Source organism: Ovis aries, chromosome 2 (genome assembly GCF_016772045.2).
Source record: "Ovis aries strain OAR_USU_Benz2616 breed Rambouillet chromosome 2, ARS-UI_Ramb_v3.0, whole genome shotgun sequence".
NCBI lineage: Eukaryota > Metazoa > Chordata > Mammalia > Artiodactyla > Bovidae > Ovis > Ovis aries.
Window position 1 is genome coordinate 211,217,009 of NC_056055.1, and position 27,268 is coordinate 211,244,276.

Consider the following 27,268-nt stretch of genomic DNA (forward strand, 5'->3'; position numbering starts at 1 on the left):
TCTTTCTAGGTGGCAAATAAAGTGTGTCTTATAGTGGGTTGTATCTTAGATTCTATGAAATATAGTATTACTGAATTTAGATTAAAAGAATTAAATTTCAAGTTATTACAAAAGAGAATCAGTAAAGTTCGGAAACTATAAAGTCAAGCTTGATACTGATTTTTAAAAACACTTTACACCACCCTTTTTACCATTCAAAACAAGGTGAGTTCATTTTTTGACTTTGTTTTCTTTTTTATTATACTGTGACCAGTATTTTGGTGTATTACGCTCCAGATTTTGACTTATTTATTTTCACAAAATTGAAGTTAAACTTTGTATCCAGTTACTCCTGATTTCTTGAAAATGCAGTTTTAATAACTGTGTAATATTTTATCCTATTCCATAATTATTTTTACCATTTACTCATTGTTGAGCATTCATTTCTGCCCAGACCTGGATCTCTCTTCTTATTCTAGTTTATCCCTCTGACTTGAATTCTTATGTCTTGTAGAAAAGTTGTCTGACTTTATTATTTTATCTTTAAAGCTAGAATAAAACTAACTTAGACTTCTTTTAAGGATTAAATGAGATAATGCATACTTATGGACCTTAAATAAGGACGATTTCAAGACATTTTAAAATTCTCTATCAAAGTTCTTTTCTTTTCATAGTTTTTACTTGAGTAATACCTTCTGGTATTTCTCCCAAGATGGAATAAAACCAATGAAGATCATTAAATTATTGTCATAAAATAAAATATAAAATAGAAGAGGCCAAAATATAAATATTTTGGTTTTGGACTGATCAAAAAGTAATTTCTATATGCTCTACTGAGTGGTATTGTCTCTTTTATTAAAGATACTGTTAAGCTAAGCAGCATATTTTACAAGTGAGCAGACTTTCACTTAAAAAAACAGTGTATAAAATGCTAATATTTTCAGGAGACCCTTGTGTCTTACTAGTAAGCTACAGTGGTTTGCTTTCCAGAGTCAAGACAAACAAGCCTTTTTTTAGCCAGCTACATAGTCAGCCACCTCAAGAAGTTCTGTTTACCTTCTAACTTGCCTCCATGTCAGCCCCCTCAAGAAGTTCTGTTTACCTTCTATCTTGCCTCATGATGGTTCACATGGTTACCATCCATATGGTTGCATACCATATATGGTTCTTATAGCATTCACCCTTGTTTCTTTATGTTATATGTTATGATTGTTTCCAGATATATCTTATCTTCCCTAGCAACTCAGAATCTGGGGTCTTCTCTCTGTGCCTTCTGTCCTGGTAGGACCTCGTAGGAGTGGACACCCTGAAAATGCTTATTGAATGAATTGTAAAGTATAGAAGCAAAAATAAACAATTTTATTACATATTTGTAAGCTACGTGTGTGTGTGTGTGTGTGTGTGTGTGTGTGTGTGTGTGTATAGTTGTTATTTAGTTGCCAAGTTGTGTCCGACTCCTTTGCAACCCTGTGAACTGTAGCTCACCAGGCTCCTCTGTCCATAGGATTTCCCAGGCAAGAACACTAAAGTGGGTTGCCATTTCCTTCTCCGGGGGTCTTCCTGACTCAGAGATGGAACTGGCATCTCCTTCATTGGTAGGTGGATTCCTTGCCACTTATATCCTTCCTTAAATGGGCATTTATATATTTACATGTGTGTAGATATGTTATAATAATTATTACCTAGTGTATTCTTTCTCTTGGTGAAAGAGAGTTGAGCAAAAAAGCAAGGACTTTAAACCCACCACACAAAAGACATTTGAAGCAGAAGTAATTACTTGGTTCAATTTCAGTTCAGTTCAGTTCAGTCACTCAGTCGTGTCCGACTCTTTGCGACCCCATGAATCACAGCACGCCAGGCCTCCCGGTCCGTCACCAACTCCCAGAGTTCACTCAGATTCATGTCCATCGAGTCAGTGATGCCATCCAGCCATCTCATCCTCTGTCGTCCCCTTCTCCTCCTGCCCCCAGTCCCTCCCAGCATCAGAGTCTTTTCCAATGAGTCAACGCTTCACATGAGGTGGCCAAAGTACTGGAGTTTCAGCTTTAGCATCATTCCTTCCAAAGATATCCCAGGGCTGATCTCCTTCAGAATGGACTGGTTGGATCTCCTTGCAGTCCAAGGGACTCAAGAGTCCTCTCCAACACCACAGTTCCAAAGCATCAATTCTTCAGCTCTCAGCCTTCTTCACAGTCCAACTCTCACATCCATACATGACCACAGGAAAAACCATAGCCTTGACTAGACGGACCTTGTAAAGGTATGAGAAGGGTGATTGCTTTGTGTTTCTACTTTATTCCTATATTGAGCATAATATAATATACTTACGGATGAAAACATATTTGGAATTCTAGTTACTATATTGATATGTGATAAAGTGAATTTGAGGTTCTGGAAAGATTTGTAGAATGCCTAATTATTTCTTTACCTTTTTAAGGAGAGATACAAAGCTGATGGACTGGAAAGGCCAGTTAGTCGTTGGAGAATTTGCTTTCTTTTGTGCAGCTTTCTGAAATCTGAAGCATCATAAGTACTTATTTTCTCCTTTTTTATTAAAAGTAATCCTTTCCTGTTACAAACGTGACAATCAACAAATAAGCTTCATGACATGATTTGGAATGGGAGAGGTGGGGAGGAGGGGGCTGGGGGTGAGAGGTAAACTTGCTGTCAACCTCTCAATCTCCTCATGTGAGCCAGTGAAATACTTCGGGAATATATTTTTCCAGAATTGTTCTTTTATTTTTTGACAGAGTCTTAACATATCAAGGAAATAGGTTTATTGATGCCTCAGAGGACAAATAGGAAAACACAACCCATTGGAAATATCTTCAATAACAAATAACAGATACGTTTTTCCCACATGAGAAAAAAAATATTCTAGCTGATTCTTTCTGTCTTAGCTAAATGTGAAAAGTGAAAGTGAAGTCGCTCAGCAGTGTCCAACTTTTTGCGACCCTGTAGACTGTAGCCTACCAGCCTCCTCTGTCCATGGGATTTTCCAGGCAATAGTACTGATGTGGATTGCCATTTCCTTCTCCAGAGGATCTTCCCAACCCAGGGCTCAAACCCGGATCTCCTGAGTTGTGGACAGACGCTTTACCATCTGAGCCACCAGGGAAGTAATGGCTACAAGAGACCCCTTAGATATGTTTTTATACAAACCTCATACTTAGGAAATCAATCCTGTGGATTTAAGTCATGGGCCAGCTGATTTTTATTCTTTCCTGAATTCATCTGAATGAATGCCATTCCAAAAAATGGTACAGCTGATCTTTTTGCAGACCATTTATTTCTTTAAAGAATATCATGACTTTATATGGGCCTATCTTTTTAAGGCAGTTTGGAGAATTTAAAAACATAAGAAGTACATTTGTAAGGAGTCCATTCATTTAGAAATCTTTTATTTCTTTTATGGCCTACTTACTGCAAAGTAAGAACTTTATGTTATTAAAAATGGATATGCTTTTTTGTTCCTCAACTTCTATAAGTCTACATGAGATTTACTTAATTTCATCAGTTATTCATCCAAGGATAGAAAAATCATCACAGCAGAAAAAGGGATATACATATAATAGAAAAAGGGATAATACATATATATTAGATAGATAACTTGGATATGCATGCTAATGTTGGATGGTTTTGCGAATGAACAGAGCAAGGGCTTTGCTTTTGGACATATTTTATAGGCCGTTTCTATTAAAGCAGATAAAATTGTCTGCCTTTTCTGAGCTCATTCTGTCTAATTATTTAGCAATGTAAAAATGCTAGTTGGAAAATCATTTTGTGCTAATAAACCAAAGTGGATTTGGTTTCAGTCCATATTATTCAATATCTTGTGACTGTCAGCTTATGTTGCTTTAGAGACTTTGTTTACTTTTCTTTCTACTATTTAAATTTATTTAAAATAGGTTTGAAGAGCTGAACAAAAATAAAATCCTTACTATATTATACACATACATCTGTGTCTATACTTGAATATCTACCTTCTCTCTCTCTTTCTCTCCTTTTTGCCCTCTCTTCTTTCTGTCTTCCAGTAAAAGTTGTATATTTTGTTGAATATAGAGAAAGCTAACTTTAGAATATAAATAAATATTTGAAACTTTAAGTACTATCATCTTCATTTTATGAATAGAGATAGTCACTAAATCAGATACAATTTTTATAATAGACTATTCCTCTGTGAAATGTTTTTTTGTTGTTGTTGCTGTTTTTAGAAGCTAAGTCATGTCCAACTCTTTTGCGACCCCATGGACTGTAGCCCGTCAGGCTCCTCTGTCTGTGGGATTTCCCAGACAAGAATACTGAAGTGGGTTGCCATTTCCTTCTCCAGGGGATATTCCCGACCCAGGGATTGGACCCACATCTCCTACACTGCAGGCAGATTCTTTGCTGCTGAGCCACCATGGGGGAGGGGAATTCCTCTGTGAAATGTAATATTACTAGTTCTTAAAAATATCAAACAGTCTTCTGGAGGGATAAAAATAAGTAGAAAACTACATATTTACCCAAATGTAAATATGGTGTATGTGTGTGTACACTATTCAGTAGTGCCTTTATTTATAAGATATTCATATTCAGAATGATAAATGAGAGTGAACTTGATATCTTTCGCCTCAAAATATTTTACATATAGAGTGGAAAAACTTTTTCAGCCTTGTCCTTGGGTTTATTGTCACATGTTAGTGCCTTGCCAGAAGTAGCTCTCTAGGTACAAGAGGAAAGTTTTAGAATGAATTAGTCCACTTAAACAAAAAAGAAAAAACAACACCTATACTGGCATCTTTAAGGGGTCCTTGCTGCTGCTAAGTCACTTCAGTCATGTCTGACTCTGTATGAGCTCATAGACAGCAGCCCACCAGGCTCCTCCGTCCCTGGGATTCTCCAGGCAAGAATACTGGAGTGGGTTGCCATTTCCTTCTCCAATGTATGAAAGTGAAAAGTGAAAGTGAAGTCACTCAGTCGTGTCTGACTCTTAGCGACCCCATGGACTGTAGCCCACCAGGCTCCTCCATCCATGGGATTTTCCAGGCAAGAGTACTAGAGTGGGGTGCCATTGCCGTCTCCATTAAGGGGTCCTTAGGCAGCCGTAAAGAATTATCAGTTCCATAAAGGAGACTAAATTAGACAAAAGGAATAGAAACCATGTATGTGTCCGTGGAGGGAAGGGGGGAGCTCATTTCTGAAATCATTAGGGAAAGTAACATAAGAATTTCCTTCTCTAATTGTGATTTGTTCTTTTTATTTCTAAGTTTTTTTCATTGTTTAAGAATTTTAGGTAAATTTGGAAATATGGAAAAAGTAGGTCACTGAGTAAGATGTTTAACTTGGTTGGCAACATTATAGTCCCAACACTTTAAACTTCATCTCTTTTAGGGACTCAGAGATCTAACAGGCCATCTGGCATTAATATCACATAATAATAAAAATTGCCTTTTGGGGTTCTCTAACTCTTTTAACTATTTGGAAATGAAGATGAAAATCTCTTCTATTGGTAGTACATTTGACGCATGTACAAGCCATGTAGGCTAGGTGAAATGAGTTCGAGAAATTGTACTTATATATTCAGCCTAGGATATCATATAAATGTTCCAGTGGAAAGTCATCAGCTTTTCTTCGATTTCCTACAGGTATTTCCTAACATTAAAAAAAAAATCCATGTTACTTAATAATTACTGAAGTTAGTTTAAAACATCTTACAGTGCTTAAATAATCATCCATCAACTATAAATATACCCCCACCCACCTCACTGAGGAGTTACCTAAATAACTATTTCACTCTATCAAATGTAATTCTACTCATCTGCCATACCTGGAATTGCTCTTTTTCTTTTGTTTTTCTTTTATATTATAGGGGCTGAATTTTATTAAATTTCTGATTTTTTTTAGAAATCAGAAATTTGTTAATGTTCTGATTTTTTAGAAATTAGAAATTTGTTAATTTTCTGATTTTCCTATGTCGGGGCAGTTTTTATAAACTTTCTTGTTGGTTACTACTAAGGTGCTCAGTGGCTTCCCTGGTGGCTCAGTGGTAAAGAATCTGCCTGCAATGCAGGAGACGGGAAGGAGATGTGGGTTTGATTCCTGGATTGGGAAGATTCCCTAGAGGAGGAAATGACAACCCACTCCAGTATTCTTGCCAGGAAAATCCAGTGAGACAGAAGAGGCTGGCAGGCTACAGTCCATGGGGTTGCGAAGAGTTGAATATGACTAAAGCGACCGAACACATGTGCACACACACACACACACACAGTGCTTAGGTGCAGAAGAACAAAGAGACCAACTGGCAAAAGTTGTTTTAACTTTGTGTTTAGAAAATATAAAAGCTCTTTACCTTTACATGAATATAATATTTCTCTGTATAGTTATTCTTTGTGCACAAAAGAGCAGGATAAAAAATCTCATGGTGGATTAGATTCCCGCTCATAGTTTAAAAAAATAGATATACATGAAAGTAGTTCAACAAATATTTTTTGAAAGAGAAAAATTGGAAGGTTGAGACAGAAGGGGAGATGGAAGAGGCAGAATCTTGGTCCAAAGTAAACTTGTCTTGCAACCTCTGTTCCAGGTCTAACCTTCCAGTCCTAGCCCCTTCTCTGTGCCTTGGCTTGGCTACTGTAGACCTGTTATAGGATAAGCCCTTTTTCTAGCTCTCACATTCTACTATATCTATTTAAATTGTTTACCTTTAAACCCAGCTGAACTTCCTTTTCTTATAAGGTCCTTGTGAATCACAATGAAGTACATCTTTTCTGGATCTCTCTAGAAAGTTATATCTGTACTTCGTATTTGAAAGCATTGCCATGTATTAGCTGCTATTTATGTGTATTCATTTTTTCCCTTCCCTTAACTTGATGACAAGCTACTGGAGAGCAAAGGAACCATTTTTAATACTTCTAAAGCACCCATAGAACAGAGGTCTCATATGAACTATAAGTGTATTCTCAATACTTCATTTAGTAATAATTGCTCTGATGCATTAGAATCGTTATCTTCTCATGTGGGCTTTCTTCACATATGCAAAGGTTTTACTATCAGAGTACTGGTAGCAACACATGGTTTAGAAGTACCATTATTGGTGAATTTCCATGGAACTATGAAACTGTCAGAACCAACCTGATTCCCCAGTCTAGATCATTAAAAGACAGAGTCATCATCTGGGCTGTTTCACTTTTTTTTTTTCTTTCCTTTTAGACATTTCTGTTTGGCTATCAGGCACTTATTTGTGACTAGAACTTATATATATGTATATACACATATATATATACATATATACATATACATATATATATATATATATATATATATATATATAAACTATTCTCTTCCTTGGGTACAGTTCGTCCTTCCCCCACCCCTCATCATCTTCCCTCCCTTAAAGTGGTATACTTCCACGTGGAGCACCTTATTAAGGACTCCTTCATCCAAGAAAATGGTACAGTTTGACTAGCTGAATGGGACATCATTTATGACAGTGTCAAAATGGTGAGATAAAGAGCTAGGTATCAAGAATAATATCAGTGTGGTCTTTATGAGATAAGTAATGAACTGGTAAAAAGTATCTCTGATCTAAGCATGACGTAAAAGTATTGAAGATACTATGTTTAATCTGAAGAGAAAGCATTTACCTCCAAAAACTTTCTGAAAGAAAAAACAAATCAAATCACGTTTCAAACACTTTTATGTCTCCCCCTGGCATTTTGCCATACACTGTGATGACAAAACATTACATTTCTGAAAGTTTCCTACACTGCTTTGTTGAACAACGAAGTAATTGACTTTTGCATCTTCTTTATATTTACAAAAGGAACCAAAAATGGTTCCTTTGTTCTCCAGTAGCTTGCCGTCAAGTTAAGGGAAGGGAAAAAATGAATACTCATAAATAGCAGCTAATACATGGCAATGCAATCAAATACGAAGTACAGATATAACTTTCTAGAGAGATCCAGAAAAGATGTACTTCATTGTGATTCACAAGGACCTTATAAGGAAAGGAAGTTCAGCTGGGTTTAAAGGTAAACAATTTAAATAGATATGGTGAAATGTGAGAGCTAGAAAAAGAAGGGCTTATCCTAAAAGAGGTCTACAGTAGCCAAGCCAAGGCACAGAGAAGGGGCTAGGTAGGACTGGAAGGTTAGACCTGGAACAGAGGTTGCAAGACAAGTTTACTTTGGACCAAGATTCTGCCTCTTCCATCTCCCCTTCTGTCTCAACCTTCCAATTTTTCTCTTTCAAAAAATATTTGTTGAACTACTTTTATGTATATCTATTTTTTTTCCTGCTGTTTTTGTGCACAAAGAGTAGTTACACAGAGAAATATTAATCTGAGGGTCTGTTCCAAGAGCTTCCATTAGTAAAATTATGTTTTATGTTATATTTTTTTAGAAGAAAAAATAAACACCAATATCTTGACACATGGGAGCCAGATGTTCCAACTGACATTCATGCTATCTGGATTTGTTTTATTTTGGAATGAATATTACCAAGCTTGTTTGCAGTTAAAGGTAAATGAAAGTAAAATTAAATATTTTATCTCTTTAATAAATTTCACTTGGGAAATTTGGAATTTCGCCATTTGAATTATTTGTTAAATTATCTGAAAGGCCTCTACTCCAGGGAGAAGGGTTAATTGGAATTGAAATTGTTGGGGAAATTAAAAACAACCTCTCCCAACCCAGAAATCCTTTCCACAAAGTTAGTAGACAAAGAAAACACTCCTGTTAATGAATAAGCATTAAATTAGAATGTGATGAGCATCCAGAGGCAATCCACTAAGAGAATGCAAAGACCAAAAGAAATTTCAACCTTCTAAATAGCCAAGCAAATACAACCTGTCACATAGAACCTTTCAAGATAAATAATAACTAGTCCTCTAGTAAGAGGACTAAATTTACTTGGCAATTTGGGTGACCATCTGTGTTAGCTAATTGATTTTCTTCTACAGAGAGAGAGAGGCTTCTAATACCTTTATAAGGGGAAGTAGTTTTACAACTTGGAGCAAGAAGCCAACCTAAATTAGGCTCTAATACTCTCCAGCAAGGGAGATAGAGGAGCTGTTACCCCTTGAGGCTTGCATTTCAAAAAGATGTCTCCCAGGTCTTTGAAAAAACATTTCTGAATGTGAGCGTGGCCTGAGACTTAATTAGCCCATTATGAAGAATTACATGCGTTTGAAAAGGATAATGGAAGAAATTGTAAAAGAAAAATGAAAGGGGGAAGTCTTTAAGCTTATTTTCAACAGGGAGAATTAAGCCCCTTATTTTTAATTTGTATTTGCCCTTACATGAATGTGGCTTCCCCAGTGTCTCAGATGGTAAAGAATCTGCCTGCAGTGCAGGAGACTCGGTTTGATCCCTGGGTAGGGAAAATCCCCTGGAGGAGGAAATGGCTAGCCCCCTCCAGTATTCTTGCCTGGAAAATTCCATAAACAGATGAGCCTGGCGGGCTACAATCCATGGGGTTGCAGAGTCAGACACAACTGAGCGACTAACACTTTCACTTTATATTTAAAATATTGTTTCTTAAGAAAAGTATTTAGGGGATGGTTTTAGTTCTTCAAATATACTGCTGTGGTTTAGTCACTAAGTCATGTCCAACTCTTGCAACCCCATGGACTGTAGGCCTCCATGCTCCTCTGTCCATGGGATTTCCCAGGCAAAAATACTGGAGTAGGTTGCCATTGCCTTCTCCAGGGGATCTTCCCAACTCAGGGGTTGAACCAGAGTCTCCTGTGTCTCCTGCATTTGGCAGGTGGATTCTTCACCTACTGAGCCACCAGGGAAGCCGGTGCACTGCAGTCCATGGGGTCGCAGAGTCGGACATGATTGTGCAACTGAACTGAACTGATACTCTAAAGAAAAAATAGAACTCAAAGTAGAAAGATTTAAGTACAGTCATTCCTCTTTCCTTGCACTCTGTAGTAGCCTGGTTGCTGGGTAGATGAGTGGGGTAGGACTGCCCAGATTTAGCTTTTATAAAGGAAGGTGGGCCTCTGCAGAGAGCAGGATGGACAATTAAAAAAAAAAAAAAGCATAAACTACTCTTTTAAGTGTGTTTTAGATCAGCCATTCACAGCTTTCTGGTGCATTTAACTTTAGCTCCCCTCATCTAAAGGACCTCTGGTGCTCATTCAAATGCTAATATTTGGCCATCTGCTTTTTAATTTTTTTTTCCTAAGCAAGACAAGCTGGAGGTCATGTGACCCTAATTATAGCAATTATGAGCTTTCTGGGAGCAATCATTCAGGTTGCACCCAGAGTGAGCATCTGCTGATGATAAATGGATCAGGAGATTACTAAGGCCAGGCTTTCCTATAAGACCTCCAGTGATTCATTTCTTAATATGAATAAGTATACAGAGCTAAAACCCATATGCTATAATAAGAGGGTACTTTTTCCATAGGGTTACTTTTTTCTTACAATTTATCTTTAAATTTAGTGAGAACAGTTTAAAACGCATACTTTTGTATGTGTGAACATAATTAGCATTCTAAAGAAGGACATGGAGAAAACTCTAATAATGACTAATAATGAAGCATCAGCCTTCACCTACACGAATTTTGTTTCTCTGTACAAAGAGAAAAGAATGTTGCCAGGGCTTAGTAATCTTTCCAGCTGAAGTCTTATTCTATATTATTTATTTTACTTGTAATTATAAGGGTGTGTATTTAAGGGAAAATTCTTTAGACAACCCAAGACCTTCTGAGAGTTATTCTTTAACGAGGCAAAACATTTTCCCTTTTGTAAGGCCCTTTACTTCTTGAGAAATTATAGTTTCACAGGATAGTTTTCAGCAGTATCGTTTACTTTGCTCCCTTTTCAGACTCACAGTTTTAAGTGTCATTGGGTTTGTTTTGAACCTGACCCATATCACACAGAAACATTTGAACACAATTGCTCTTGCTGATTGCATGTTGGAATATGTGACAGTATCTTGTCCATGCTGTCTGGATGCAATCACGTTGATTAATGTCAGTGAGATGAAAGAGAATGCACGGCACCTTCTTTTGAAAATCGCTCATTATGCCAACCTGCCTCTAAAGTTGAGTTCAGAGCTTTTTTTGATTTTCTATTTTAATATTGAGTCAGTCTAACCTTTTTTCTAGCGTGTGTAAAGGGACACCTAGTAAATTATTGATTCGTTAAACAAATGCTGTTGGGAGCACAACAGTGTGCCAGGAAGTGTGCTGGAAGGAAACATGGCCGACATAGTCTTACCCTTTCTTCCTGAGGCGGTAACTCGAACAAGCTTTGGAGTGCACCTATGTGCTAACAGCACGTTTGTGTGAGGTACCTAAACATAAGGTGCAGTTTGCTAAATGGTTTATTAAGGATTTTAGAATCAGTATCAACTGATGGCTTTTAAAAGCCTTTTCTGTGGCAGCACCTCTCAAGTGCCCTCCTTCTCTTTTTATCATTAGTAGGAAACCACATAATTAATTCTTCAGAAATAAAGGATGTCTGATTGGATCATGACCTTTTCCTCCCATCTTCATCTGTCTTTATGCTTCCTCCTTGCTTCTTGTAAACTCTTAAATATTCTTTAAAAAAAAAAACAACAACCTGCTTCAGCTGTAATGATGGATGTTTCTTTTCTAACTTCTTAGAGAAAGAACAGGAAAGAGTTTGGCATGTTAGACCTCTGTCAGCTGGAACTTTGCCTTTTGTAAAGATGACATGAAAAGTATATTTATGATCCACTTTTGGGATCAATAGTTTACGCTTCATGTATTCCATTCTATAGTATATATTAATGGAGAAGCGTCACATGCTGAATTCAATAGTTATTGTTTTCATAAGTACTAGCATCCCATGACATTATTATTTTTAATAAATGATAGATTATTTGATAATGCAGTTCAGTTGTTCCGCTTTACAAGACGTCATAAAGTCATAAATCATATAAAAATCATTTGACAGACCATATGTTTAGAGTTGGAGTTCAGAAAATGTTATCTTCATTGATGTAATTCAAATTGGGAAATTTTGTTGTGCTCATCTTGAGAGAAGCCACAAAATGGTGGTGAGCTGCTTCTTACACTAGATATAAAACCAGACCGCTCATTTCAGCATCATTTCTACAGTGCTCTGGTGCAAAGGATGGGACTTCTTTGTGTTTCACCAGCTGGATCTCACCTGTGATAGGAGAGAACATAATAAGAAAAGAGAGTAACTTAGACATCAAGAGCTAATCAGAGCAGAAAGGTGTGGCTATATACTTCTGAATCAAGGAAGATGTCATAGCATTATGCATATGCCCAGGGCAGAAATGATGGATTTTAGCATAAGACAGTATGTTGAGCTCCAAAAATAGGAAAAAGAGTGAACTAGAAATTTATACACGTGACTATGTATGCTGTGTGTGCTAAATCCCTTTAGTTGTGTCCAACTCTTCTCAATCCGTTAGACTGTAGCCCACCAGGCTCCTCTGTCCATGGGATTCTCCAGGCAAGAATACTGGAGTGGGTTGCCATGCCCTCCTCCAGGACATCTTTCCAACCTAGGGTTCGAACCAGTGTCTCTAAGGTCTCCTGCATTGGCACTAGTGCCAATTTACCACTAGTGCCACCCAGGAAGCACAGGAGACTATAAATGATACGAAATCATGTCACTGAAGTAGGTTGATGAAGCTTAAATCTCAGATGGAAGAAAATATTGCCCACCAATTTATGTGATATTTCAAGAAATGTTTGTGGCAAATACTTTTCAAAACAACTTGAAATTGTTATGACTGTCATCGGTATTTTATGACTTGGAGTGACTGATTGGAGGTTTAGATCAATAGATAAAATAAGTTTCAAAATTATTAGTATGTGCAAGAGGGTTGCAGCTGTAGGTCTCTCCCAGAGAGAGTATTATGGCCTGCGACCTCAATCCAAGAAATTGACATTAGTAGAGTCATTAATTAAAGTCTTTTAAAAAGTTCTTATGTGGAAGCTTTTTTTTTTTTTTTTTTTGTCTTTTTACCTTTGGTCATATCTTAAAATTTCCTCATTTGGAGAAAATAATGGTTGATGCTACCTTCTTAGAAATAAAATACTCTATTCAAACATATTGTGACTTATGGACAGAAAGTACAGATCAATAGATCAGTGTGGCATCAGCTTAGTGTAGCCCATAATTCTGGGCAATGAAACAAAAGTAGTCATGACTCGAATTTGCAGTTGTCTTTTCTTATTTATCTATGACTACCTGAATCTGCTCATTAGATATGACCTATTAAGTTCTACTGCACAGCCTGGTAAGGCACAAATTAAATTCTGATGTTTGTATTAATCAGCTGACACCCATAAGTATTTCTGAGCCTCATCTCTTGTACCTCCTCTTCCTTTATTCTCCATTTCTGCTGTAGGGATGCATGCTTAGTCATCATTTTCACTGGGGAGTCTGCTCCACTGGGCTAGATGTCTTGGCTCTGTATGCCATTAACTCTTCAAATCTCATCTGTTGTGGCATTTAGGTTTATTCCCATTGCTTAATCAACTTTTGTTTTTCTTATTGGTTAGATTCTAAGTTCTTTGAGGCAGAGACCATATATGCGTTAACATTTTTTTTCTTTCTGGAAGCTTGTACACTGCCAGATACAATTCCCTGGTGGCTCAGCCAGTAAAGCGTCTGCTTACAATGCACGATACCTGGGTTCCATCCCTGGGTTGGGAAGATCCCCTGGAGAAGGAAATGGCAGTCCACTCCTGTACTCTTGCCTGGAAAATCCCATGGACGGAGGAGCCTGGTAGGCTGCAGTCCTTGGGATTACAAAGACTCGGACACGACTGAGCGACTTCACTTTCACTTTAAATTTTAGTTACTCTCACTGTCACTTTAATTGCTTTTGTTGGGTTGTTATTATTGCTGGTGCCTTGTGTTCCCCTCTCTATTGTTGTTGTGAGCATCTCTATTCTTACCATCCTGTCTGGGCTGCCATCAGCCTGGGCTTTCTGCATGTTGAAGGCTGAACCCACCTGGCAGATCCCCCACTCTCTCGCCTCTTGACCTGCAGAAGTCCCTTCGTGTTCCCCATTGGAAGCCCCTATAATACTTAACAGTCAATGAAACCACAATATATTTGTCCTTAAAGAGCTTGATTAATAAAAAGAAATCTCTTCAAACTGCATAAGAACAATCAACAGACCTGTTCAGCTCCATTGGGTTTTTATTTATGTATTTTTTCCTTTATCAGGTGGTCTGAATGGATGATGGAAGTGCCCTAGATTTCCAGATTTGTCTTCTACAAATTCAGTGTTAAGCAGTTAGAGCTTTTCATATTTTTAAGCATAACTTTTATAAAACTCTATTTTGAAAAGCTATGACTAACTATGGATATACATAAAAAGAAAGTTAACGGAAATAAAAAGTCTCCTTCATATCTGTTTTTAAGGCTTCTCTCATTTAGAAAAACAAAAGCAATGCATTGCTTGCCTTACAACGACTTGTGCCAATGTTACTTCCTCCATGTGCTAAATATTCAACATTTAATTGGGCTTATTAAAAAAATTAATGTATCAAAAGCCTACATAATGCAGTGTGAGTAACTGTTGTTACACAGCTTATTTTAGCATCGTAGAAAGGTTGGCATGGAAACTTGGAGAAGACATTTTAGATACTCAATGCATAAAGATTTTCAATTGAACTTCCTGGTTATCTTATTTATTCCTGTTTAGAATCAATTTTAATGTTTGTTTCTATCTAACATTAGGAGTATAATTTTTTTCAGGGGCAGAAGCAACTTCTTTAATTATTTAAAAGAAATATATTTTATTAGAAAACGATAAGGAGGTAGGCAGGGAATAACTTTTAAGAGTTAAGCAGTTTAATTCATGGATAAAAATAGATTGTGGAATCATATGGATTCCAGTGCTGGTTCCAGCAGTTTCTGGCTATATGACCATTGCTATGTTAATAGTCTCAAAAAAGTGAGATTAAAACTGATTTAATAGCTGCAGCCCATGGGGTCACAAAGAGTCGGAAACAATCAACTGAGTGACTGAACTGAACTGAATAGTAATAATCAAAAGAAGTAAATGATGTCATATATGTAATGCACTTAACAGAGTGTCTTGCAGAAAGTATACTTTGATCAACTTCATTTTTATATTTCTGAAATACAAAAAGAATGAGTAAAAAAAAAAAATCCACAAAGTATTCTGATTTAGATTCCTTTTCATCAGCCAGACTCTTCAATCCTAATGTCTTTTGCCTGAATATGGTGAAATGGTGGCTAAAATAGCACAAGACCTTCACTAATTTATATATAGTAAGTTTTTGTGGATTAAAACAAGGATGTGACAAAAGATCCATGTTAGTTTTTGTTTGTTTTTTTTTCAATTCATTACCTGTTGTGTTTTTCTGTAACTGACTGGAGGTCTTTTACACCATGATAATTAGTGACTATCAACACACCTTGGCGTCTGGAAACCTGACTTCATTACTTGCCTCTTCTGCTAAGCAGTTTGGATAATGAATTTCAACTCTTGAGACCTAAGTTTTCTTGTGTATAAATCAAATGGAAATAAGTCATATGTTTTCTAACCTAGTTTTTAGATATTGTGATTGTAACAATCCAGGATGTCAAGACAAGGTCTGAGTTTCTGGGCACCATTTTTTTCTTGACACCGCACTATAATTCAAGTATGATATTGGAAATTATATAAAGGTTATTTTCTATCTTTTACAGCTTTGAAATTTGCCATCTCTGTGGATATGGCCAGAGGCTGTCAGATGTTTTTGTAAATGATTTTTTTAAGTAAATTATTTACAATTAAAAAAAAAAAGCAAACTTAGAATCACAAACTATTTTGCAAGTTTGATAACACCGGTGTTCCAAAAACCTCTAGCATATAAATGGCAATTGTTTCTAAATCAATTTTGAGAGATATAGAGATCAGTTTTCCATATCCACATTTAGAAACAGCATTTCTTAGGCATAAAACAGTTAAAAAGCAATTGGTATGTTTTGTACCAAAATGGGGCTTCCCAGCTGGTGCCCTGGTAATAAAGAATTCACCTGCCAATGCAGGAGATGCAAGAGACATGGGTTTGATCCCTCTGTGGTTCGATCCCCTTGAAGTAGGAAATGGCAGCTCACTCCAGTATTCTTGTCTGGACAATTCCATGAACAGAGGAGCCTGGCAGCTGCAGTTCATGATGAGGTCGCAAAGAGTCGGACACGACTGAGTGACTGAATGCACACACACATACCAAAATAACCAAACAATATGAGTGAGCCATGATAAGAGAATAACCGGAAGGAGCAACTTTCATATTACAAAATTTGCCAGTGTGGAGATAACTGCTAACTCAAGGAAGGCTATTCTGTAGGCACTGACTGTTGCTGAGCTGAGTGGGGATTCAGCCAAAGCAAGTCTGTTACCGAATGCACTGACCCTTGAAATGAGTTAGGGACAAAAACATTTATATCTTTAGAAAGAATATCATGGCATGATTATATAGACCTTATTCTTCAAAAGCTCTCACCCTGCTAATCAAAGTTTCACTAAGATACCGGAAGAATCTCAAGGAGATTAAATTTAGAAATTGCACTAAATAAAAAGTCTATTGTCCTTTCAAAAAATAAATAGTCACATGAAATTCTTTAAGACTACATATGTAACTTTGTTCAAACTCCTAGTTTCTATGTTAATTTGTAATTTTTTTCAACCCAAGAAAGTCTGGGAAAAAAATCTTCACTATAGTAACTGATTAGTTCCATTTCCTGCAGCACTTCTTTTCTTGTGGTTGCTGGTTTTCAGCCAATTCTATTTTTGTGTTTATTTTCTCCATTACATTCCTTTTTTTCTGAGTAGAAGAATTTTTGTGTTTTTCATTTTGTCAAAATAGAATTCTTCTCATGTCATGTCATGATTTTGATATTTTCAAAGCTTAAAAAGCAATGCAGAGGAAATATGTCTATATAATTAAATGTACCACGGGCTTTTTAAAGATCTGATAATTCAGAAAGTATTTTCATCCATCAGTGGATCAGGAATGTCCAATTGCTTTTTTCCGTAAGTCTTATGCTTTGGAGTGTAGCAGTCGGCTTGATGTAGCTGAGGAAACTAGGAACTGACCTCATGTAAATGAAAAAAATTTAGAGATTAACAGTTATATACAAACAGCATATTTCACTGTGAGTGCTGAAGAGTTCTCAATGTGGAGGGAAACAGAATTCATATATATGCCCACATAAGGAGCACATGGGAAGAAGTGTTTGAGACTTTTCTCAGTCTTTGTTTTGGATTTTTTTCCTTTCCTTTTTTTCTTCCTTTTTCTGATATGGTCAGAACTAAGTAGACTTAATTTGGATAAAATACATAAGCATTTGCATTTCGTGGTGGTGTAAGTATTTACATATTTAAAAAGGTAGGGCTCTGCCGGACAGGGAATCCTCATTCCTTCTGCCTCTTTACTATAGGATGAAAAAAACCAAAACGTTACCTTAGAATTCATAGAATTTTCTTCCTAATTGAACCATCTGTGCTAGATGCTTTCAGAGATGTTGACTGACCTTAGTCCTATTTTCTGCCATCCTGAAAGTGAAAGAAGGAAGCGTTGCTGTAATTAGAACAACTAAATAAATAGTATTACTGTTTCCTGATAGTGATCGTTGTGTGCTAGAGGAATTTCATTTGAGATCTGAACTATGAAGTATGCAAACCTATTTCCTAAGCCTGATCTTTCACAGCATATCTGTGGATGGGATATAGTTCAGAATCTGTAAACTGACTGACCACAAAACCAATAAATGCTTTCTCTTCTCTCCCAGACTTACTTGAACAAGATCTGTGAATGTATGAATACAGTAGACTTCTAAGTTAGAGGGCTCTCATGAACTCTACACCCTCTCTATCTGGAGTTCTTTGTACTAATCTTGGCATCTGGAGGATAAATAATTGCTAAGGTTACCAGTTGGAACTGTCTCAGATTCTTGCAGCAGCTCTTATGTCTGATATCTGGTGGGCACCCTTCCCACATCACCTGTGTGAAAAATGAACACTTAAATTCAACCTACCCTGCCCTGTTCTTTTCCATAGCATTTATATATTATAGATATATCTGATATGTTTTATATTGATTTGTATAATTATTGTTTATTTTCCCTAGCCACAGTATTGAAGAAAGCAGAAGCATTTTCTATTTTGATGGAACACTAATGAGTCCCTAACCCCCCAGCTCAGTTTGTGGGCACATAATACATACTCAGTCAATATATAATATGTTGAAAGAACAAATCTAGTTGCTATCTTTGTTATGGACCATGGTTCTTGGCCTCCTTAATCAACAGAAATTGATCAAGAGTCAGACAAGAAATTCAGGCAAGGCTTTATTGGGACCCCTGCCACAGTGAGAACAAGTAACAGGTTCATTTGCTATCTTGCTATCTGAGCAGGATGGGATGAGCTGGTTCCTTAACTGGGGTGAGGGTAGGGGTATATCCAAGGGCTGGTGGGGTGGCTTAGGTGGTTTGCCCACCCCATAGGTGGTGGTGTGTTCAGGGGGCCACAGTACCCTGCTTTTCCTCCCAACTCTCTCCTTGTGTCCCTGGCTCTTCATGAGTTGGGAGTTGGGCTGTTTAGTCTCTTTGTATCTTGTGGTCTGGAATTTGCCTGAACTACCCATGCCTGCAGGCTTCCCACATGGCACTAATGGTAAAGAATCTGCTTCCCAATGCAGGAGACGTAAGAGACTTGGGTTCAACCCCTGGTGAGGAAGATCCCATGGAGGAGGGGATGGCAACCCACTCCAGTTGCCATGAAGAATCCCATGAACAGAGGAGCCGGGCAGGCTACAGACCATGGGGTTGCAGAGACACGGACACAACTGAAGCGACTTAGCACGCACACATGCGTGCATGCAGTTTCTTTTAGTCCCTTATATTTACTTTTTATTTTGTTGCTCAAGATGTTTGTCCAGGTGCAAGCAATGCAACACTACAACAAAAGGTCCCAGATCCCAGCCTGTCTTTCTCATCTCCATGCATTCACTGCTGTCCACTGGTCTTTGGTCTTCCATCACTCTGCCTCTCTCCTCATGCCGCTTCCCATAGTTCCTGCCTGGCTTTCTTCAATACAGTGACTTTACATAATTTATTAGGGAACCATGTCTTCTAGATTTTTCTCAGGTGCTCAGTCTGACACCACTTGTGGCTGTGACCTCCTGGAGGTAAAGATTGAGCTCCCTCTTTGATGTCCTTATGTTCTTCCTTAATGTAGGACAGCGGTTCTCAAGTGTGGTCCCTAGACCAGTGGCATCAGCACTACTTGAGAACTTATTGGAAATGCCCCAGATTTAGTGAGTCAGAAACATGTGGATTGCAGTGCAACAACTGTTTTATCATTACTCTCCTCCAAATGATTCTGATGCTAAAATTTGAGAATCAGTGATAGACACATTCTGCATCCCTGACTTTGTTTTTAACTTTTCAAAAGCCTTGTAATTTCTCTGAGTTTATTTCTTCAGTGGACCCAGTAAGCACTTATTATACTAAAATTGCTATCTAGGTTAATACAAGTGTTTAAATTTTATTTAGTAAATTGTGGGCATGCTGGACAGAATCTATTAAATTATGTATTTTTGTAGAATTTTGTAGTGTAGAAGCTATCATTTTTTTTCCTAGAAAATATTTAAAATCAAGCTTCTAGAATACTCAGTTACAATCCTCAACCCCTTATTATATGCCTGCCTCCTTCATCTTCATGGCACAAGTAATTTCATCCCCAGAACCTACTGGAGGTGAGCCATAGTTCTTCAGGAAAAACATTAAAAATAATCAATTGGGTCTAAGGCTAAAAAATACAATATTTTAGAATGAAATACTATACAGATACTATGTTTCCCCCTTGAAAAGTCCATGTAATTCTGTTTTACAGAATTACATAAAATTATAATTTTACTATAGAATTATGATAGAGTTAGGAATTAGGGTCCATCTTTTAATTTTTGTGTACTAGATCTTCTTTGATGTACAAAATAATAATACAATATTGCATTTATTTCCTAATTAAAATTATTTTTATCATTTATGAGATCTTTTAGATGCCGTATTTCACTCTTGATTACAATTTGATTAACATATTGACAGTTCAGTCTTTTGCAGATTTGGCTTCCAGCCCCCAAGACCTTCCACTGTTGCTAAAAGAGGATCAGGTCTCTTCCTCGTGAAAACAATTGGAAGGATAGTGGAACCCATGTCTTCTTAGGACCTGCAGAAATACATACACATATTTCTCCTCAGTCATTTTTTTAAAACACTTTTAAAAGCAGAATCATATCTCCAGCCTCTCTTTCCAGGGAAGACCAAATTATGGTGTGTTAAGAATCTTTGTATCTGAATGAAGAGTAAGGAGGTACTGTTTGTCCTTCAAAATGGAATTTACCTGGTTTAGATGAAAACTCATGAGGGTTGGAGCAAAGAAAATGGGGTCGTAGATGAAGCAGCAGCAGCTACTGGAGTGGGTAGTTGTTCCCTTCCCCAGGGAATCTTCCCAACCCAGGTAGCGAACCCAGGTCTCCTGTGGTACAGGCGGATTCTTTACCATCTGAACCACCAGGGAAGCCCAGATGAAGCAGCATCAGGTTTTAAAGGTGCAGCATTAGAGCAACAAGGGCATTGCATTTTGAAGGGAAATAAGCATGTTTGGGAAGAATGTTTAGAATTCTATAGTTTTCAAGATTATAGTTTAATTAGCAGAGTATTCAGTCCAAATCAATGTGTAGTCAATGCATTGCATATTGACAAAACTGAGTTGCATATTGACAAAACTGAGTAAGTACCTGTCTCAGCAAACAATTATGTGTGTGCTCTGATAAAGAGACAGTAATTGAGCTCATGGGATGAGGGACATTGCCTGGTGTGAGGAAGAAAAAAACATATTTCCTGTGAAAATCATGGACATTACTGTTAAGTCCATTAAAGTAGCTTTTCCAGAAAAAAATATGGGCCTGATAATTAGGAATGTTAGTAGGGTATCCAGTCTTATAATGACAAAGGGCCCTCTAAAATTCCTTCTTAATTGTTTTTAAAGCAGAATTCCATTTAAAATAAGGAAAAGACAAGCAGATTCATCAGTCCCTAAAGGATATTAGCAAGATGAAAAATGCTTCAGAGAGAAGCAATAAATACTTTGAGTAAATGCGTATGTCACTAAGTACCTATAAGCTATTTATGTCTCATTTTAACTATCAACTTTAATTATACTCCTATCTATTTTAGACCCATCACTCACTCCTGGACAGCTGAAGTAATTTATTAGGATTACATATAGCCTAACATTTTTTTCTTTTCCATTAATAACTGTGGAAGAAAAACAAATCCATTAACTTTGTGAGTGCTGAGAGCAGAGTTTGTCTCAGGTATATTTAAATTTGACTAGATCCCTGAAAGAAGGATGAAAAAAACCTGAGGTAAAGGTAAATTTAAGTCAGTCCTCGTTTGGCATGTTCATCCATCATCACCAGATGCCTGTATATTTTTGACCTACCAGCCTCAACGTACAACTTTTATTTTATGTCCAAGATGGCTGCTTCCACTGTCTCATCACACATACATCCTGTAGAGCAGGAAGAAGAAAGAGCAGCAGAAGGGATCCTGTCAATGGCCTAGGCACACCTCTTCTACTCAGTCCTACTGACCAGAACTTGGTTATTTGGTTGGCTTAAAGCTCAACATTCAGAAAATGAAGATCATGGCATCCAGTCCCATCACTTCATGGGAAATAGATGGGGAAACAGTGGAAACAGTGTCACTTTATTTTTGGGGGCTCCAAAATCACTGCAGATGGTGATTGCAGCCATGAAATTAAAAGATGCTTACTCCTTGGAAGAAAAGTTATGACCAACCTAGACAGTATATTCAAAAGCAGAGACATTACTTTGCCAACTAAAGTCCGTGTAGTCAAGGCTATGGTTTTTCCTGTGGTCATGTATGGATGTGAGAGTTGCACTGTGAAGAAAGCTGAGCACCAAAGAATTGATGCTTTTGAACTGTGTTGTTGGAGAAGACTCTTGAGAGTCCCTTGGACTGCAAGGAGATCCAACCAGTCCATTCTGAAGGAGATCAGCCCTGGGATTTCTTTGGAAGGAATGATGCTAAAGCTGAAACTCCAGTACTTTGGCCACCTCATGTGAAGAGTTGACTCATTGGAAAAGACTCTGATGCTGGGAGGGACTGGGGGCAGGAGAATAATGGGATGACAGAGGATGAGATGGCTGGATGGCATCACTGACTCGATGGACGTGAGTCTGAGTGAACTCCGGGAGTTGGTGATGGACAGGGAGGCCTGGCGTGCTGCGATTCATGGGGTCGCAAAGAGTCGGACATGACTGAGCGACTGAACTGAACTGAACTGAACTGTGTTATCAAGGTGAAATGGACCTCTGATCAAAATAAACATGTGCCCAACTAGCATTCAAAGATTCTTTTGATAAAAGAGAAAGAAGAGAATGGATAATAGAAGACAGTTTGTAGCCTCTGCCTCACTCGAATTAGCTCTATTTACTTTGTTAATCAGTGGAGGAAGTACAGGTTATTAGAACTGCAATAAATGTTCACTGTTCAGTTGCATGAGTATAGGACAAATACAGGCAGGAAATTAAATATCTCCCCTAATTGTGTAATTTGAGATCTTAAAGTTGCCTGTTATTTATGAGGTTGAGTATTTTTCTCAGCTTGAATTAAATCATAAATCCTAGTAATTTGTGTTGAAGTCAAATATTTATGAAGTTCCAGACAGCACACTAGGTTCCTGATATATGCAACCATATTTTTTCTTTATAACCATCTAATAATACAGGTATTTACCTTCTTTTGTAGTTGTTTCTCTTTCATAGAAACTTCTCAGTGTCACTGGCACTGATACCAAGCAAGGCCCTGTGGAGCTCCTGGGCACAAAGCCTTTCTGTATCCCCTATTTTTTTGATTACAGGAAATAGCCTTCATTCAGCCTCCATGGTCTCCCCTGAGTTCCAATGAGCACATTCAAACGGTTGTCAATTAGGAAAAGGAGGGAGTGTTAGACAAGAAAGAAATAAAATCAAGAGAAATAACGGTGCAACCTTGGGGCAAGGTTCTGGTTCCCCATCATTATTTTTTAGGTATTTTGCAGATACCAAAACCCCCTCCAGATGGGAGAAGTTGCTGATTAACATAGTATGCTGCCCATAAGCATGTAGACCTCTGACTGGTTCGAACTTGAAGTTTGATGATGCTGACTCCTACTCATCACCAGTCTATCAGAAGAACGTCCATGAGCTGATCAGACCCTCTTTGAACCGCTGCCATAAAATTTCTCCCTATCCTCTCCAAATGGGGACACAGTTTTGAGGGCATTAGCTTGTTGTGACCCCATTTTCCTCACAAAGCAATAAAGCTGTTCTTTTCTGTTTCTGTTTAGTCACTCAGTTGTGTCCAGCTGTTTGCAACCCTATGAACTGGAGCCCTCAAGGCTCCTCTGTCCATGAAATTTTCCAGGCAAGAATGCTGGAGTCGGTTGCCATTCCCTTCTCCGGGAGATCTTCCCAACCCAGGGATCTAACTGGTATCTCTTGCGTCTCCTGCATTGGCAGGCAGATTCTTTACCAATGAGCCACTTTAGCCCACAACTCTGTTTCCGAGTTTAATTCTGTGTAAGGGTACAGAGGTCAGATTTGGCTTTAGCACTGCCTTTATTTCATCCAGCTTTCGATTCTACTTGTTAAGGAGAGTGCCTGTAGGTCCTGACTGAAATGAGCGACACACTGCCTCTACTATTAATATTTTTGCTGATGCCATGAAATATATCTTTTAAAAATTTATAGACTATCCAAAGCCATATATATATGTGTGTGTGTGTGTGTGTGTATATATATATATATATATATAGAGAGAGAGAGAGAGATGTTTCAGTTCTGACCAAATCTAGGTAAATTGTATTGAGCAACTTAGGTGATATGATACTTAGGAAATTCCGAACAGCTTTTCTTCTTAAGAAAAACAAAGAAAGGAAAAAAGCAGATTACTAGAATAGAAAAGACAATTTCCTTCTCTTTGTTTTTCAGTTCTTACTGCACCTGAGTCTCCTTGTGTTGTGGGCTCATTTTGTCCATGTTCTGTGTCCCAAAACATCTGCTCTTCCCCTTTCAAAATGTTTTCCCCATCATTTTATAGCATAGTTTTTAAAGTTTAAGAAAGCACTCAGCCACTGAGTGCTGCAGTAAACAAAATGCAAACAGTACTCTCATGAGCCCAAAACAGACTTTCATGAAATGTCATAAAATAATTCAATGTGCATCTGCCACATTTATGCATATTAGCCTTGAGAATACCGAAACAGAAGTTGAGTAGAATTTGCTTTCGATACTCTTGAGATGTTTATTGTTTGGGTAATATGATTCATTTGTCAGTAGGGTTTAAATGATTTTTTAAATGCGTTTGAAGTAAATGCTGATTCTAATAATAAAATTTATAATATATGGATCACTGGTTAAAATTGTTCTTTATAATGCTAGCCAGGAATAGTTTTTGTTGTTAAACAACATCAGGTAGTCATATGCAACCAATCTTAGGTTGCTCATGGAAGAGTCTTATTGAGAAAAAGTGACTTTAAATGATGTCCTTCCTTTTAAAAACGTACATGTTGATCATTTTCTTCCTTTGACTAATTGGAAAAAGGAGACCTTGGTATGACTTCAGCTTTTACATGGCCTAGGTTTTACTTATTTCATGTAAACTCTTCATCCTCATAATCATTTTCTTATCAACATGCTTGATTTTTAATGAGTGCTAAATTCTTACCACAGCCTTCCCAGGTGGCTTAGTGGTAAAGAATCTACCTGCCAATGCAGGAATCCTAGGAGACCTGGGTTCGATCCCTGGGTCAGAAAGATTCCCTGGAGGAGGAAATGGCAACTCACTCCAGTATTCTTGCCTGGATAATCCCATGGACAGGGGAGCCTGGCATGCTACAGGCCACGGGGTCGTAAAGAGTTGGGCACGACTGTGCAACTGAGCGTGCATGCAGGCAAACCCTGACCATGTGTTATTTCACTGAATCTTTCTAGTGTTCTAAGAACTAGATAATAAAATTATCCCCATTTTAAAGATGATATTTAACAATTCCCTCATGTTCTCACATTGTATAACTAACTGTGCGAGACTTAAGTGGAGACAGTTTGAAATTCAGAGACTGCCCATATGATACCCTTATACGCTAACTCACAGATTTTTAAATCTGGAACTGTCCATGTTTACATGACCTTGTTTTAGTGCTTTCTCACTAAATCTTCTATTTCCATTTTTAGTGGCTCCTTGGAATTCGGAGTCACAAAATGATACCCTATACCCTATGTCTGCAGCCTTTTTGCATTGTCATTTTGACTCAAATGGTTGATTGTTTTAGTTGACCAACAAACGTGATGACATTTTTACCAGTGAATCAAGTGGTAATTTTTAATGTACCTTAAAAACTAGGCTTACCCTGCTCTTTGGTGAACTCATGAAATAGCTTTAATTTGCCCACATCTCACCTTTCCCTGGAGAAGGCAATGGCAACCCACTCCAGTACTCTTACCTGGAAAATCCCATGAACGTATGAGCCTGGTAGGATGCGGTCCATGGTGTCACGAAGAGTTGGGACACAACTGAGCGACTTCACTTTCCCTTTTTACTTTCATGCATTGGAGAAGGAAATGGCGACCCACTCCAATGTTCTTTCTTGCCTGGAGAATCCCAGGGATGGTGGAGCCTGGTGGGCTGTCGTCTATGGGGTCGCACAGAGCTGAACACGAAGCGACTTAGCAGCAGCAGCACCCTTCCGTAGTGGCTCAGAAGGTAAACAATCCTCCTGCAATGCAAAAGGCCTGGGTTCAATCCCTGGGTTGGTAGGGCCCCTGGAGGAGGGCATGGCAACCCACTCCAGTATTCTTGCCTGGAGAATTGCATGGACAGAGGAAGCTGGTGGGCTGCAGTCCATGGGACATGACCGAGTGACCAAGCACAGCACAGCACCCTTCCCCACACCCCACTTTCCCTTTCTTTTTCTCTCAAGGATTCTATATTGCACTCTGCTCAGTTCCCCCTTTCACCACTTCACAATTGAGTCTCATAAAATAAGACTTTACTGCCGCTAAGTTGCTTCAGTCATGTCCGACTCTGTGTGACCCCGTAGATGGCAGCCCACCAGGCTCCCCTGTCCCTGGGATTCTCCAGGCAAGAACACTGGAGTGGGTTGCCATTTCCTTCTCCAATGCATGGAAGTGAAAAGGGAAAGTGAAGTCACTCAGTCATGTCTGAGTCTTCGCGACTCCATGGACAGCAGCCTACCAGACTCCTCTGTCCATGGGATTTTCCAGGCAAGAGTACTGGACTTTACTTACACACTATTTATTCTTCCCTACTGTCCCCACCTCCCTCATCAAGATACGTTTAAAATATTTTTTTCTGGTTTCTGAATTGTGTTTTCACTGTGGAAATTTTTGAAAGTACAGAACAGTGTAAAGAAACAGACACGAAACCCCTAACTCTACCACCCAGATGCCTCTACAGTAGGCATTTTGGCAAATTTCCTTCTAGTCTTCTTTTGTTTGAAAAATTTCTAAGGCATGGGGACTTATTTAATACGATGCAGTCTTTTAAAACAAAGACTTGATTGTCAGAGCTTACTTCCAGTTCAGATTAGACACAAGTTTCTGGTGGTTCAGTGAGGAACTACATTGGTTTGTGTTAGGGACATTGATGTAGTGCCCCTTCTCCAAGGGGAGGCAGGAAGATTGCTCACAGATCAAGATCATTTCTGAGAGAACTGGGATGATACAGGGTAAAGACAGCTGGTTCAGCTGAGAGAGGTGTTTTCTAGGAATTCTCTTAACACAAGGAGAGTGGAAACAGGGAGCTGCCCTACCTGGAGGAAATGAGAGCTGAGTGTTGGCAGAAGCAACCAGGGAATCTCAAGAGAGGAGGGCTCTGAAGGGCTTGCCAGCTGCCTGGCTGCCCCAAGGGCCTATGCAAATACCGAGATAACCTGCCAGAATGGGTGGAACCTCTACCCTAAAACAGACCAGCTTGATTATTTCTGAGCCCTGTAAGTAACTTTTGTTATTTTGAGATTAATGCCAGCTAACATTTCTTGAGTATGTGTCCAACACTGACTAGTCTATTTCCTGGTGTTATCTCATTTGCCTTTTAAAACAAGGCGATTACTGTTAGGATCTCCATTCACAAATAAAAGTCAGAGACCTTGAGAATTGATGGCTTTGCCCAAGGTGACTAGGATAGAGGAACAGGAGCTCCAACCCAGGGATTGTCCCACTCCAGAGCTCTTAGT

General features: G+C 38.2%; 1 protein-coding gene across 37 annotated transcripts in view; it reads left to right on the forward strand.

Moving 5' to 3' along the window:
* The window catches only part of MAP2 (microtubule associated protein 2), a 300,076-nt gene that overhangs the window by 76,267 nt on the left and 196,541 nt on the right, over positions 1-27,268 (forward strand). For 2 of the 37 annotated variants that reach the window (XM_060410370.1, XM_060410374.1), the window contains exon 3: positions 8,362-8,480. The exons of the other annotated variants lie outside the window; for them this stretch is intronic. The gene's annotated coding sequence lies outside the window, so the exon portion shown is untranslated. The remainder of the gene's footprint in view (positions 1-8,361; positions 8,481-27,268) is intronic. 37 annotated transcript variants of the gene reach the window in all.